Source organism: Pongo abelii, chromosome 21 (assembly GCF_028885655.2).
Source record: "Pongo abelii isolate AG06213 chromosome 21, NHGRI_mPonAbe1-v2.0_pri, whole genome shotgun sequence".
Lineage (NCBI taxonomy): Eukaryota > Metazoa > Chordata > Mammalia > Primates > Hominidae > Pongo > Pongo abelii.
In genome coordinates this window covers 66,640,116-66,654,068 of record NC_072006.2, presented here as the reverse complement: position 1 = coordinate 66,654,068, position 13,953 = coordinate 66,640,116, and the positions used below count along the sequence as shown (strand labels likewise).

General features: G+C 59.3%; 1 long non-coding RNA gene across 1 annotated transcript; it reads right to left on the bottom strand.

Annotated features, from left to right (window-relative positions):
- Positions 1-1,395: 1,395 nt before the first annotated feature.
- On the bottom strand, positions 1,396-2,030 carry LOC100454290 (putative uncharacterized protein FLJ44790). Its single transcript, XR_008517068.1, has one exon. It is a non-coding gene; the product is annotated as a putative uncharacterized protein FLJ44790 (long non-coding RNA).
- Positions 2,031-13,953: the final 11,923 nt, after the last annotated feature.

The window sequence follows — 13,953 nt, the reverse complement described above, 5'->3', positions numbered from 1 at the left end:
ACCCCACAGCTTCCTTGCTGCTGCAGCTTTGCAAACCCACTCTTCCTGGGGTGACCCCACCTGTCTCCACAGCCCCCCTCTCCACTCCTGGGCACTGAGACCTGCCTGGGAACAGGCTCTTCTGAGCAGAGGGCCAGGGTGGGGCCCAGGCCACAGCTCCAGAGCAGTTGGAATGAGGAGCTGGGGAGAGGGGAGAAAGGCCCCCCAGTTTCCCGCTCACAGAGCTGGCAGCAGCCACAGCCTCTCCTGGAGTGCTTGCTGCATGCCCAGGGCCAGGCCTAGCTCCTCTGAGTGCAGCAGCTCAGGGACACGCCCCACCCCGCAGTGAAGGGCAGAGAAGGTGGCCTTCCCAGAGGCCTTTCCGGCTGTAATTCCTTGTTTCTGGAGGAAGGGGTTCCTCAGTCAAGTAGGTTTGAGAACACTATTTAAACAAAGTCAACAGGTGCCCTCCCCAACCTTAGGCTTCCTAGAGCCCTTCCCACTCAGGTGCACATGGAAGCTCCAGGGCCCAGGAAGGGCCTGATGCAGACTCCCAACATATGGGGATGGAAGCCTTTTTTCTATGAAGTTTCTTGCAGGACACTGGAGTGGCTTCCTGCCTTGCTGGGGGAAGCATTTGAGCCAACATGGCTGCCTGCCCTTTAGGACTGGTTAGAGCTGCGTTCCTGAGAAAGCTCAGAATAACAGAGGCTTTGACAGAGTAGAAACGTATGTTTCTCTCGGGTGACACAAGCCTGCGCTGTCCAGCTGGCAGGGTACCGTGCATCCTCAGGGACACAGCTCCTATCTTACACTATCCTCTCCTAGTGGCATCCTCAGGGACGCAGCTCCTACCTTACTGTATCACTCTCCTAGTGGCATCCTCAGGGACACAGCTCCTACCTTACTGTATCACTCTCCTAGTGCTGGCTTCCAGCCTCAGTGTCACCTCATGGCCCAAAACAGCTGCTGATGCTCCAGCCATCACAAGCATAGCTGACCAGAAAGGAGGAAGGAAAAGAGGAAGAGCAAAAGTTCTGCCCCCTAGATGAGTCAGCTCCCTTTGAGGATCTGTCCCTGAAGACACACCCAGCACTTCTGCTCACATCTCACTGGCGAGAACTCCATCCTATGCCACTTTTGGTAGGATAACGGCATTTTAGCTGAATGCACTGCCAGCCTAAACAAAACTTGGGGCTATGGGAAGCAGATTACAGATGGCCCCACAGCCAGGCCTAGACCGTCCCAGACCCAGAAATGTGGACATCTCCAGAAGTGACCCATGAGTGCCCTGCCTCAGAAGAACCGACAGCCCCAGATGTGAGACAGAGCGCCTGGCACACATTCCCTGGCATGCCTGTGGCACAAGGGCTGTGCTCCGACTCCGTGCCCCAGCGTGGTGCTGCAGCGGCCACTTCAGTGTTGGCCCTGGAGTTTCCCTCTTCCTGGCTGCACCCTGACTGTTGGGAAATGGGTTCCTGCTCCTTCTTGAAATACCTGTTGAAAACCTGCTGCACTCTGCCGGCCCCACCCTGGGTGCCAGGGTACCTCCGGAAGCAGGGCACCCACCCCAGAGGCTGCTAGGCAAAGGGCTTTCCTAGTGTGGGAAAGTGGGGGACCCTGGGGGACCTCTGCACCCTTCCTGAGGGCCCGTGTAGGGTGGGCAGGGTGTGGGCACATCCCTGCAGGGAACGGGAGGGGCAGGTGGGAGCTGGAGGAGAGACAGCTGGGCTGGGTTAGATTTAACTTGCTGCGGGAGCCAAGTGCGTTGGCTGGAGCCACTGGCTGGGCCTCAGTGCCAAGGGATCCGCCAGGCACGGGGGTGGGAGGGGCAAAGTTTAAATATGCCTGGGGAGCCAAGATGGGGGGCAGAGATGGGGCCCAGGTTGAGCAGCCACCGGGGGCCTGCGGGTGGCGCCGTTGGTTTCTCCTTAGGAGCAGCCCAGCAGCACAGTTGCCCCTCGGCTGGAGCTGGGGTGGGGGTTGGGTAAGAGACAGCCAGCCAGAGATTTGGGGTTCTTCTGGGGATAGGTGTGCTCCCCCAGTTGCATCCCTGGGAGAGGAGGTCAGGGAGGGGGTGGAGGAGATGGCTAGGGGTCTGTGTGTCAGGGGTCACAGCAGGGCACTGCATACCAGCCCAGTCCTCATGCTCATGGTAGAGAGGGGTGGCCCATGAGGCAGAGCTGTACCCACCAGGAGCTTCATGCATGGCTCACAGCACCCAACCTGTGCTGTCACATGGCACCTGAGGTTAATTTACCACTCTACCATTGCCGTCTTGAAATTCTTCATCATCTTGGGGCAAGGAGCTCATATTTTCACTGTGCGGAGGACCTGGTAAATCCTGCAGTTGTCCTGGGCGAGGAGGGTGCGGCACTGGAAGCAGGGCCAACGGGGTTTCAGCAGTTGCATACAGCCGGCTGGGTGATGCTATCCCTGCCAGGCATGGTGACAGGCCGGGCAAGCAGGCTGGGCCTGTTCTGGGGAAGAGATGGAGGGGCTGATAAGAGGCCCTGTGCTGGGCTCCTGTGCCTGGTGCCAGCCTGCACAAGCTGGGGGAAGGCAGTCTGCCCAGGAGTCCCATGCCCCAGGGCTGGGAGACCCCTGGGGCCAGGGAGGACCATGCTGGCCGGTGCTCTCACTCGCTGGCTGGCTTCAGGAAATAGGGGTTCAGTAATGCCCAGGGCATCTGCAGGAAGCAGGTGTGGGTCAGTCTGGGCAGATGGCTGGGAGTTGGGGTGGAACCTGGAGCCCATGGGGGTCTAGACCCAGCCTTTGCTGATGGAGATCCTAGGTGCTGATGGAGGTCCTAGGTGCTGATGGAGGTCCTAGCTGCTGATGGAGATCCTAGCTGCTGATGGAGGTCCTAGCTGCTGATGGAGATCCTAGGTGCTGATGGAGGTCCTAGCTGCTGATGGAGGTCCTAGCTGCTGATGGAGGTCCTAGGTGCTGATGGAGGTCCTAGGTGCTGATGGAGGTCCTAGGTGCTGATGGAGGTCCTAAGCAGGCTACAGAGGCACTCTGAGCCTGAACTTCCTGGGGGCTTGGTGAGGCTCAGAGGAGGCAGAGCAAGGGAAAGTTGTTTGGAGGGCGTGCGGGCATTGCCGGGGCTCTGCCCAGCATCCACCACATCTCCTAGGAACAGCCCTGCATCCTCCTTTGGGAACTACCCGTAGGCTGGTACTAGGCTGAGCCCATCTCTTGCCCCAAATAGGGCATGTGACTGGGACCTGGGCATCACTCATTGCGTAGCCATAATCAGTCAGATCGTACTTGGGCCCTTCATGGACCCCAGGTCTGAGCTGGGATGTCAGCCTGGAGGTGCCATGCCAAGGGTAAGGGCTGCCTGAGAGGATGGCAGGCTGAGCCCAGGGTGGGGACACCAGTTCTGATGGTAGCCGTCGGGCTCCTGGATCCAGCCATGCCTGAAGGAGATAGCACCAGCAGTGTACTCTCAGATGCAGGCAAGGTTTCCATCCTGGTAAATGAAGTGTCCTGAGCCATCTGCCCACCTCGCCACACAGGGAGAGGACGACCACATGTCCCAACAGGTCTCTGACTCCCTCCTCTCCTCATCAGGGCATTCTGGGCTGGGGTCACCCTTCAGAAGAGCACATAGGTGGGCACTCAAGATGCACACCAAGGAGCCCCAGATGTTTCCACCAGGGTCTTTCCACCACTGGCTCATCCAGTGCTGCACAGGTGGGACACAGAGCCCAGGGGACGGAAGAGTCGCCCAATGACCTCACCGCACATCCCTTGGGCACTCACATCTCTGCTTGGATCAGCTAAGCAACTCCAGAAAAAGTGAGAGGATGATGGGACGCCACGAAGAGGCAGATCCAGGCAAGGTTGGCCAGTGGAGGGGAGGGGGCAGGGGGATGCACCAGGGTAACAGGCACTCCGAGGATGTGGACCGTCATTCCCCCAGGGCCGTGGGGAGAGCCCAGATGGCCCCACCATGTCCTGCAAAGACAACCTCTGACCTGGGTCTAGGAGCTGCGCCTCCATCATCCTCCATCAAGGCCCGGCGCTACCCCCTGCTCATGCCCTTGGTCTGGCCCGGGATCTCGGGTTCCCAGCTGCAGCCAGGACGCACCCATGCCACTTTGGTGGGTTCCAAGCAAAGCTACGTGAGGCCCTACAAAGCCCTTCGGTCCCAGGCACTCTCCCCTGCTCCCCCAGGGACAGCCCAGGCGGGACAGCTTGTTCCCTTGTTTGCTGGTTGTGTGTGTGAGTGGAAGTGTGTGTGGCAGAGTGTGTGTGTGAGTGTGAGTGTGAGTGTGTAGTGTGTGTGGCATTGTGGGAGTGTGTGTGGAGGTGTGAATGAATGTGTGTGTGAATAGAAGAGTGTGGAATTGGGGGAAGTGTGTGTACGAGTGAGTGTGAGTGCGAAAGTGTTAGTGTGTGTGAGTGGAAATGAGTGTGTGTGTGGAATTGGAGTGTGTGTGCGTGTGCGGAAGTGAATGAGTGTGTGTGAGTGGAAGAGTGTGGAATTGGGAGTGTGTGTGTTTGGGTGTGTTGAGAGTATGAGTATGGAAGTGAGTTTGTGTGTATGTGTGACTGTGTGAGCATAAGAGTGTGTGGAATTGAGGGGAAAGTGTGTGAGTGAGTGTGTTTGTGGAATGGGGGAAGTGTGTACATGTTTGTGTGTGTGGAATGGGGAGAAGTGTGTACATGTTTGTGAGTGTGTGAGTGTGGAATGGGGGAAGTGTGTATGTGTTTGTGTGTGTGGAATTGAGAAGTGTGTGTTTGAGAGTGAGTGTGTGTGTGGAATGGGGAGAAGTGTGTATGTGTTTGAGTGTGACTGTGTGTGTTTGTGTGTATGGAATTGGAAAGTGTGGGGGGGGAATGGGGGAAGTGTGTACATGTTTGAGTGTGAGTGCGTGTGTGTGCATGGAATTGAGGGGGAAGTGTGAGAGTGAGTGTGTGTATGGAATGGGGGAAGTGTGTACGTGTTTGTGAGTGTGTGTGGAATGGGGAAGTGTGCGTTTGCGTGTATGGAATTGAGAACTGTGTGTGTTTGTGTGAATTGAGGGGAAGTGTGTACGTGTTTGAGTGTGAGTGTGTGTGGGGAATGGGGGAAGTATGTTTGAATGTGTCTTTGAGTGAGTGTGTGGGATGAGTGTATGTGTTGAGTGTGGGGGATGAGTGTGTGAGTGTGTGTGGGATGAGTGTGTGTGAGTGTGTGTTGAGTGTGTGAGTGGGTGTGGGATGGGTGTGTGTTGAGTGTGTATGTGTGGGATGAGTATGTGTTTGAGTGTGTGGGATGAGTATGTGTTTGTGGGTGGGATGAGTGTGTGTGAGTGTGTGGGATGAGTGTGTGTTGAGTGTATGAGTGTGTGAGTGTGGGATGAGTGTGAGTGTTGAGTGTGAGTGTTGAGTGTGTGACTGTGGGATGTGTGGGACGAGTGTGAGTGTGTGAATGTGTGGGATGAGTGTGGAGTGTGTGTGGGATGAGTGTGTGTGTTAAGTGTGTGAGTGTGTGTGGGATGAGTGGAGTGTGTGTGTTGTGTGTGTGGGATGAGTGTTGAGTGTGTGGGGGATGAGTGTGTGTGAGTGTTGAGTGTGAGTAGGTGAGTGTGTGGGTGTGTGAGTGTTGAGAGTGTGGGGGGGATGAGTGTGAGTCTGTGTGGGATGAGTGTGTGTTTGTGTGTGGGATGAGAGTGTGTGTGTGAATGTTGAGTGTGTGAGTGTGTGTGGGATGAGTATGTGTGTGGGATGAGTGTTGAGTGTGTGTGTGAGTGTTGAGTGTATGAGTGTGGGATGAGTGTTGAGTGTGTGAGTGACTGGGATGAGTGTGTGAGTGTGTGTGTGAGTGTGTGTTGAGTGTGTTGAGTGTGCGAGTGTGTGTGGGATGAGCGTTGTGTGTGAGTGTGTATGGAAAGGCGTGTGGGCAGCAAGTGACAGTGATTCGTGCCCAGACCCAGGGGAGGGGGTTCTGCCTCTAGAGCAGTTCTCGCCCCCTGCCGTGGCTCAGGGCCTCGTGGAGGGAGGGACTGTTTCTCCCACCCGGACCTGTCCCTTGCAGGGCGGAAGGGGACAGTGTCACTTTCCTGCCGACACCTCTGTCACAGCTCGCACCAAACACCCTCAGACACACCCACAGACCCACAGACGCACGTGCACACACACATAGCCCAGAGAGACACGGATGCACGAATGCATAGACATACCCGGATGCACACAGACGTGTACATTGACAGGCGCAGACATAGACGCACGCACGCACACACATGCGTTCTTTGCCTGCTGCTTGGGAGCCCCCATCCTTCCTCCCCCAGGACACGGGGGCGGCCACATTCACTGGGTCCTAGCCCCAGCACTGATCAAAGCTGGGTTAGTTTTCCAGTAGGCACCAGGTCCCCAGGAGCTGCCCTGGATCTGGGGGACTCCAGGGAGTCAACAGAGAGGGTCGTCCCCGTCCCTGTCCCCATCTCTGTCCTCGTCCTCGTAGAGCCCAGACTCCCCCTCCAGGACGAGGCTCCCTGAGCCCACCTGCACCGCTCAGCCCCTCCACCTGGCGCCTCTTCCCGACCTTCTGCAGGGGAAGAGGGTCCAAGGCTCCAGGAGGGGTCAGGGCGCTGCGTTTGCCCTAGGGGTGAGGGCATACACTACCTGGGACCGCGGTCAGCAGCTCTGGGAACAGCACAGGCAATGGGAAGACCTGGAATAACCCTGAAGGCTTCTGAGAGGAGGCACCCATAGGGGAAGGTGCCAGGTGGGGCGGAGCCTGAGGGGCGTGTGTCTGGGGAGGGGCATGGAGGTGCAGGAGGCGGGGACAGAGGGAGGAGGAGGGGCCACCTCCCCACCAGGCTTCAGGCTCCAGGGTAAGGCTGGCCTCTCAGCCTTACCGAAAATGGATCCAGGCAGCAGCCAGATGGAGACTGGCCTGCACAGTACTCACGCCGGGCCTCTAGTGTGCTCACCCCGTGGCCATCCTTGCTTCCTACCCAGACAGACTACCCCACCCAGGCGGGAGGCAGGGGGTGGACAGAGATGGGGCTAGCCCTCCAGCAGCCCTGGGCGGTGAGCGCAGGTGTGCTGGCCACACGTCCCACGTTCTTGTCTGTCGCCCTCCGCTAGATCCACCAGGCCCCTGCCTGTGCTAACCTCAGCTGCTGGAGGGGAGGGCCCCACCGGCCCGTGTGTGGAGCAGCCGGGAGCACGTGGCCCCTGGCTGGCCTGCCTAGCCTTGCACCCTGGCAGGGGGTCTGCAGGATGGACCAGCGTCACCAAGCCTGGTCCCCACTGCCAGGACCTAGGCTGAGGGTGTGGGCAAGGTGTTCGGGGCAGACACCAGCAGGGTCTCAGGGCACCCTGGCATGGGAAGCAGGAGGAGCTGGATGCCAACCAGCTTGAGGGTCCAGACGTCACCCTCTCCCAGGGCCTGTCCCTACCTCTGGCCTGGCCCAGCGGCCCCCTGGCTTGATGCTTAGCACTGTCCAGGGCCTGATTCACCCCCAGGCACCGGCAGGGATGGGAGGTCATGGCCTGGGTTTGGCTCGGAGGCCACCCCCAGGCAGTGCTGCTCTGTTGGATCATAGCCACAGGAGGCCCCACCAAATGCTCTTAGGGATGGGGTGAGGGCTCCTGGGCTGGGGCTGGGTCCCCCACAGCTGGACTTGGGTATGGGGCCGGGTCCCAGCTGCCCTGGAGCCCTCTCGGCCTTCCAGAGGGTTCTGGAAAAGCACAGTGGAGACCGTTCTGCTTTCTGTCTTCTTTTCTGTTTTCTCTATCACGTCTTCATTCTTAGCCCACGGAGGGAGGCTGCACAGATGCAATCTGTTCCATTCATTCAGCGAATACTTCTCAGCCAGCCCTGGGAGGTGCACGCTGCGCGCCAGCAACAGTCTGGTTCACATGGAGGGACTTTCTGGGGAGGCAGGAGCTCCTTTCCTCCCGCAAAGATTTTTTATTCCTCCAGATTCTCCGACAGCCTCTGCACTCACCGGGCTGTTGACCCTCGGATCAGACCTGGGTTCTCAAGACCACCTCCAGGCATCACCTCCTCCAGGGAGCCTTCCTAGGATCACTCCTTCTTTCGTGCTTGATGTCTCCACCAGGTGCCATCCTTAGGAGGGAAGAGCACTGGGTCAGGCTCCATTCAGTTCTGCACTCTCCCTGCCGCAGCCTCTGCCCTCCGACCCAGGCCCCAGGGCTCAGCAGGCCCCTAGTCTCAGCAGGAGGAGCTGAGGTCTGATTGGAGCTTGGTTTTCTGGGGGCCGCTGTCCTGGCCTGTGGTGTGGGCGTGACCCTGCCTCTTTCTTTATTTTTTGTAGAGACGGGGTCTGTCTATGTTGCCCAGGCTGGTGTTGGGCTCCTGGTCTGAAGCAATCCTCCTGCCTTGGCCTCCTGAAGTGTTGGGATTACAGGCATGAGCCCTCATGCCCAGCCTGCGACCCTGTCCCTTAAGCTGGCTGTATCAGCCCTGGGTGAGCAGGGAGCAGACCCCGAGCAGGCTGCAGGCTTCCTTCCTATGGATAGACCACGGGTGGCTCCACACCCATCCTGCCTGGGCCCCTTGAGATCCGCCAAACTGCCATCACCCATCACTGCCCCTCTCCCTGCTCTCTCAGCCTCACTTCTCACAGTAGCCAGGCAGCAAGAGACACAGATGCCCCGAGAGAAGGTCATCTCTGCAGTCGCACTTTCCCTGCCACCCCAACCACGGCCAGGCTCTCTGTGCCCAGGCCCACTGACCCAGCAGGATGGCGCTTGGACCCCTGAGGCATTGCTGGGGGATTAAGCAGGGGCTCCTCGCGGGGACCTCAAAGCAGCTTCAGGGATGACCACCGCTACTCCCCCTCCACTTCTCATGCATCCTCAGCCAGGGTTTGACTCCACCGTTGTGAGCTCAGGCATCACGAATGCCTAAGCCAGGCCAATGCCAGGCCAAAGCGGCTGATCCTGGGGTTCTGTTGGCTGAAAGGCAGCCTCCTCTCCTGCCTGGGGATGGAGGAGGGGACAGGGGAGTCACTTGGAGCTGCAGGGAGAGATCTCAGGGAGATACTCCCTGCCTGAGGATGAAGTGCACACAGGATAAGACGAAATGGATGGAGCAGCTGTACTTGAGCCCAGATGCAGCTGTGCCTGAAACTCACAGCGCCTGGACTTCGTGGGCGTAGGAAACAGCACCTGCTCCTTGTCCTTAGGCCCTTTGGAGTTGAGCTCTCTCACTTTCCCCCAAACTATAGCAACTAATGTCTGGCTCTCCTGTCCCCTCTCTGTTTCCTACCATCCAAGTCTTGGGCCCAGTTCTGCCTGGTCTGCAAAGGCAGGTAAACCAGACTCAACTTTTTCTTCCAAGTCGGCGGCCTCAGACGCCATTCTTGTCACACCCAGGCCCTGAGCTCGTCAGGATGCACCCGGAGCTGGCTCAGAATGTCACGGGGGAAAAAAAGACATGGAACAAAAAAAGAAAAATTTACATTCCCATATTCAAATGAGCTCCTGCAGAAAGAGAGAAAGCAAATATGGGTTCCTTGGAAGAGGCGGCACAGTGCTGGCCCCAGACCCCCACAGGTGCCTTGGCTGTAACTAGCAGGACAATTGTCCTGCACTGGCCCTGGCGGCCCCGCGCCTCACCCCCATATTACTCACCAGCAGCTGCGTCCCCATGCAGCAGAGACAGAGCACTGCGGGGACAGCACCTGGGCGCACCATCAGCTCCAAAGAGAAGGGTCTTTTCTGGGCAGCAGAGATGCTGGCAGCAGAGCTGCTCCCCCGATGGCACAGGGTGATGGGACAGCATCCTGCTGTCCGCTGCTGTGACACCAGCATGGCCACCAGCCCAGAGCTCCTCTCATCCCAGCCCCTGACTGCCCATTTGTCCAGTCTCATCTCTTGAACATCCCGTTGGCAATTCAGCCTTGGCGCTCTCAAACAGGGCACCTCTTCGTCCCCCAAACCTGCTCCCTCTGGTTCATTGTCAGCACCTCCTTTGAGGAGTTTGAGCCCAAATTATGGAGTTGGGCTGGGCCCCTCGTCTCCTCTGCCCTCTCACACCTCACATGCCAGCTCATGTCAGAATCTGCCCAGGTCTGCCTGACCCCCACTGCCACCATCGCCTTCCACCTGGAGTCTTGCAACGCCTCACCTCTGGTCTCTCTGCCGTCATCCACCTAGAGACCACTCTCCAACGCAGTCAGGGGATCCTGTAAAAGCGTCCCCCAGGCCCTCCTGGAGCACCTGTCCGAGAAAACATCAGCATCCTTGCAGCAGCTTGAGGGCCTCCAAGACCTGCCCCTGGAACGCACTCCACATGCCCCCGCCTGAGCTCCAGCCGCACGAGCCTCGTCGTTGTCCCTGGAACACGAACGTGCTCCACCCCTTGCCCTTCGCTCCTGCTGTTCCGCTTCCTGGAACTCTGCTTCCTCCAATACCCACCTCCCTCTCTTCCCCCTTTGCTCGTGTGTCTTCTCAGTGGAAACTCCCTGACCACCCTTTCAAAATTGGAACCTGGGCTGTGTCAACGTGGGTCCTCCAGGAAGCAGATGCCGAGACAGCACGGGAGGTGGAGAGATGTGTTGGGGTGAGGGCTGTGAAGGATCAGGGGTCAGGGGACAGGGGCAGCTGAGCCTGGCACGTGTCCCCTCCCTCCTGCACTCTCCCACCTCGGCTGTGGCCACTGCAGGTCCTGGAGGCTCACGCTCCTTCCCTGAGCCCCAGCCACTGGACCTTCTCAGGCTGGAGTGGCCGCACTTGTCCATGCACAGAAACGATTGGGCCACGGGGTGCCATGGCGCCCAAGAGGGCCCTGAGCCTCACACCCACCCCCTCCCAGCCCTCCTCTCCTGGAAACAGCAGCCCCACCTTCTCCTGCTGATCAGGGCCACTTACCCCGACAGAAAGGCAGCTCCTCGTCCTGTCTGCTGGAGCTCAGGAGCTCAAAGTGCCTGGGAGCCATCCACAGCTGTGTCCCCAGTAAGCAGGTGTCCCTCAGAGATGAGAAGCTTGAGCCCTGCAGAGCCCCGAGTTTGGAAAGCACAGATTCCCCTGATGATGCTTGGGAGGGTGCCAGGCGGGGCCCCTCCTGCTCCTTCCCTGGTCCTGAAGGCCTGTGGTCTTCTTGTTGGAGACGTGGCGCCATGGAAAGGACTCTGCTCTGTCATCCGTGTCCGCAGGGCAGCGTCAGCCTCGAAGGTGAGTGCCCCAGGCTGGTGTGCCTCCGGAGGCTGCTCCTGGGTGGTGTGGCAGGCCAGACCCTGGTGGGCCCATGGCCGGGGGCCATGCTGGCTCTGCCTTCATGGGAAGAGGGTCCCCTGGCCAGATGCCACACTGTGTAGGAATCTCTGCCTGTGGATCTGAGATCCATAGGCCCCTGGATTGCAGTGTAGGCTCAACAGGCAAGGCAGGCCGACGCACACCCAGAGCAGGTCTGTGGTCCATGAGGGCTAGGGGAAGGCGACCCATGGAGCCAGCTCACCAGCAGCTATTTGTTGTCCTCAGAGAATGTCCTCTACTTGGGGCTGGGTGTTGAACACTTGCTGGCGGTCAGACATTCAGAGGCAGCAGCAGCAGGTGGGCCTTGGGAGGTGGGAGTCGGTGCCCTTTGGCCCACACGTAGCCACCAGGATGGCCACTGCTCTCAATGGAGCTACGCTGCACTCACTGCACTCACCTCAAACATCCCAGTTCGAGGGTGGCCAGTGACAGGGGCTTGCTAATGTCACGTCTTCAGGGTGGATGGCTTCTGGTGGGTGTTTGCTTGTGATATGAAACCAACAAGCTAGGCCCCCAGTCACGTGGCCATCTACATGGCTCTGGCCCAGAGCTCCTGTCTCCATCTCTAGTCCTTTTCCTCCCCGGCCCAGACCAGCCTGCAGGAACATTGGCCTCTGCCCATGAATACAGGGATGGTCTCCCCTGGCTACTTTCTTTTTTCATCACAAGGTACACAACATAGCCGGTCCCTGGGACAGGGCTCCCCAGGGCTAGACAGGCTACACAGGGACCAGCCACATGCACCCTGCATTGCCATGGCCACATCAAGCCCCAGCCCAGAGGACACTGGCCTCCTGTTTGGGCAAGGACACGGGCCTCTCACATGGCTGCTGGTCACGCTGGTGGGCTTGCTGTCCTCAGGCTGGGCTGGACATGTGGCCATGGAGAGGGTGGGCGTGCGTGACCTCGGGCAGGGGGGCTCACCAGCGCTGCAGGGAGGCAAGTCCTGCCCAACTTTATGGTCTTGCAGGGGCTGGTGAGGTCAGGTACCAAGCACTCCCACTGAGTCTGTAGGGGGCGTTCACAGCCGCCAGCCACTGTCATCATCAGACCTCGGGGCCAAGCCAGGCCCTCTTCTCTCCAGGCAGCCTCCATTTACAGCAGCTCAGAGAATTTGGTAACTCACCTGGGGTCACACAGCTGGGTCCCCACTGCGAGGGGCCGAACCCCAGGGCCTCCTTCTGACTTCCCGCGAGGGTGCCCTGAGGTGACCCACAGGCGTGTGATGGATATGTGTCACCACTGTAGTGACAGGCTGCAGAAGTGGGTCCCCTGGCCGATGCCATGCTGTGTGGGATTCCCCGCCTGTGGGTCCAGATTCCATGAGCCCCTGGATCTTGGTGCAGGCTCCGCGGGGGTTTCAGAACAGCTGTGGGGTAGGTGTGGGCTGAACTGTCCCCGCTGAGGCTCTGGGGCAGAGAGAACACCAGGAAAGCTCCCTCTGTCTGGGTCATCTGGCTCAGGCCAGCACTGCCCAGGCTCTCCGGGGCTGGTCAGTTCATGGGGAAGCCTGGGCAGCTGTGGATGACAGGGGAGGAGGGGTGGGGAGGGAGAATGGCTGGGCGGGCCTCCAGACTCCTTCATCCTTGGTTCTGCTTGGGATTCCAATTTATATTCCCCATTCCAAGATGGGGACACTGAGGCTCCAGCCAGTGAAGGAGAGAGCCAGGGCCCCCTCTTAACCCCCACCCAATGCCATCTCCCGCAGCCTCAGTGGGTACTTGGGGAGGAGAAGGGCCTGGGGAGGAGTCCACTCAACAAGGAGTCCTTGTTTGGGTGGGGACAGTGAGTCAAGGGCCGCAGCCTGCCTGGGCGGCAGCTCTGATGGCCCCACAGCCCCTTGCTGCCCAGCTCCATGGAATTTTTCCCCTTGAAAACTTCCCTGGTCCGGGCAGAACCCCTCCACACTGGGTGAGTTGGGGTGGGGTGCAGGGAACGTGGGGGAACCCGTATGAGGAGTAGGGTTTGCAGGTGGAGTGGGATGAGTACAACCAGGTAGTCAGAGAGGGAAGCCGAACCCCTCCCCCCAGAGCAGACTCCTAGAAGCTGTGGAATAGTGGGCTGACTGCGGCCACGGGTCTGGGGGTTCCTTTCTGCAGTCAGCCCTGAGGTGGCAGCAGAGGAATCCCAGCTCCTCTTTCCCCAAAGTTTCTGAAGCGCCACTGGGGGCGAGGGGAAGGGGCAGGTCCCCACAGTATGCGGAAGCTGCTATAAGTAGGGGAGTAACGGTGCATGTCAGCGCCCGTGGTCCCCTCTGCAGCCCCTGCCCCAGACACGCGCACTCTGGCCTCTTCGAGGCACCAGGGATGCCTTCAGCTGGCGACCGAGCGGAGTTGCTGCTTCCTTCTTCTGGGGCGCGGCTCCCTCCCTGCCTGCTGTCTGATGTGTGTCTCGCTCTTGGTGGGTCCTCAGCCTGGCGCTGGTGGCTGCTTCCCTGGCCTGTGGGTGTCTGTGTATCTGAGTGTGGGCATGTCTGTCTGTCTGCCCTGAGTGTTTCAGGAGGAATCTGTCCTTGACCCGGTGTATCTGAGCGCATGTGTCTGGTGGTGGGGGCGCTCCCTCCTGCCACCTCTCCTCTCCTCCCCCGTCCCCTCCCACAGGCGCTAACACAGCCACCACCTGCGCCCTGAGTGCAGTGACCTCGTCTGTCCGCTGCAGTGCCGACTGCCCCTCTGTCCACGGGGGTCCGTGGCTGGGCTCCAAGCGGCTTGCTGCTGCCTCCTCAGCCTGAGGCCGCCGGAGCCCAGG